This window comes from Salvia hispanica, chromosome 6 (assembly GCF_023119035.1).
Source record: "Salvia hispanica cultivar TCC Black 2014 chromosome 6, UniMelb_Shisp_WGS_1.0, whole genome shotgun sequence".
In the NCBI taxonomy this organism is placed as follows: domain Eukaryota; kingdom Viridiplantae; phylum Streptophyta; class Magnoliopsida; order Lamiales; family Lamiaceae; genus Salvia; species Salvia hispanica.
This window is the reverse complement of record NC_062970.1, coordinates 20,070,832-20,072,695: the sequence shown is the minus strand read 5'-3', so window position 1 is coordinate 20,072,695 and position 1,864 is coordinate 20,070,832.

Here is a 1,864-nt window from a genome sequence, read left to right as displayed (position 1 = left end):
TTTCTTCCCTAAGTTAATCATGATGCTTCGTAATTGAGTGACACAATTATGTATGATTTAATATAACTTGCTTCATAACTGTGATAGAGTTCTAGCGAGTTAGATCCACTTAGTAGACACTAACAACTAGCTCTTTAAAACGGCACCGTTAATTGAGAGGACTTTTCAAGGGTCTTAGGAGCTTTTTGGAGTTACGTATTAGGATTGACAACCCTAATGTTAGTAATCAACGTTTCTAGACGCATGAGCATAAGCTAGGTGACTCGTCCTTTCAAAGTATTAACCGTGCTAGAGGTATTGTAGCTTGGAATTTGTATAACCATAAAAGTGAAAGCACATCCCTGGAATTCCCTTATCTCTATACTTTTCTCTCCGTGATTTGCTTGCATTTAGTTGTTTACTGCTTTTTAATATTTTCTGTTTTTAAAAATTTTCAAAAAAAAATTTTGTTTCTCCAAAATGAGTAAGAATCGTGTTCTAGTATAGACATTACAGACAAAGTTAAGTAGTTTGATATCTTCGGCAATTAACCTTTTGCCATACTATAACTACTCAGATATATTTGCAGGTATTTATAGTGCAAATAAAAAGTGCATCAAACGGCGCCAATAACTTGATGCACTATTTTTTAAAGCACTAAATAAACCCGCAAGTATACAGACAAGTATATAGTATAGCTAAAGGTCGGTACCGGGATATCGAACACGAGGAAAACAAATAACATGCATCTGTCGATCTTCTACTAGGACTCAATTACTATCTTGAAGAATCGAAAGTTTTGGATATTTTTGAAAACAGAAATAATAGAAAGCAAATAACAACTAGATGCAAATAAAACAAAGAGATAAACGATAGAGATCAGAGGAATTCCAGGGATGTGCGTTCACAGTTATGGTTATACAAATTCCAAATTGCAATACCCTAGCACAATTATGACTTTGATAGGACGAGTCACCTAGCTTATGCTCATGCAGATCTATTTAGCAGATTATTTAGACAAAATCTATTCGCGTAATTATCACATGTATCATGCTCATAACTTGAATTAATCATGCTTTAAGAATATTGAAAACCTAAAACATGCTTTTCTACGGTTAATATAAGTTATAATTGGAATATTACGAGACCACTACTGTAAGTAATATTGAACTCTCCCCATCCAAATCCGAAATTATAAGTAATCCGGGTTTCCGTTTATCTTTCATTTCCCGTGCTTAAGATTAATATGTCCATGTTAATTATAATTAACTTCTTATTAATTCCAAGAGTGGACTTAGCATGAAACACTCATTTATTATTCATAGAGTAATCATACTCCAACTAGCTAGGTTCCGAATAATAAAACTTAGTTTCGCGCTCCTCTTGAGGACATTATCAAACGAGACTCACCTCGTGCACGATTCAATATAATAGCAATCCTAGCACCGCTAGATATCGATCACCACGCCCAATATATCAGATAATTGGGCTACGAAAACCCGCACCATTTGATAAGTCAAAGCAATGCATAATCAATACCGTATGCTCAATGCTAACCTACATTGATTAAGAAATAAATATTTATCAAGACCTCGCCTTTCGTTAGATAGCCCAAGGCAAGTCTTTCATAGATCCGTTCTGTTATACCACACCAATGTCATCTTATTTCAGTAAGGCTTAGAAATATACGGACGACATTGCAACCTTTCTCGATGGGTAGTCTAATTCCATCTAGGTTGTGAAATTCATATTTTTCTTTGTTTAGAACGACCGTATTACCTTAAAGTGGACGACGCCACAACCGGTCTACTAAAACAAAGACTTAGACTTTGTTAAGTTAACTTATACATTTAAACACATTAACTCCAAAAGTAAAAAATAAAAA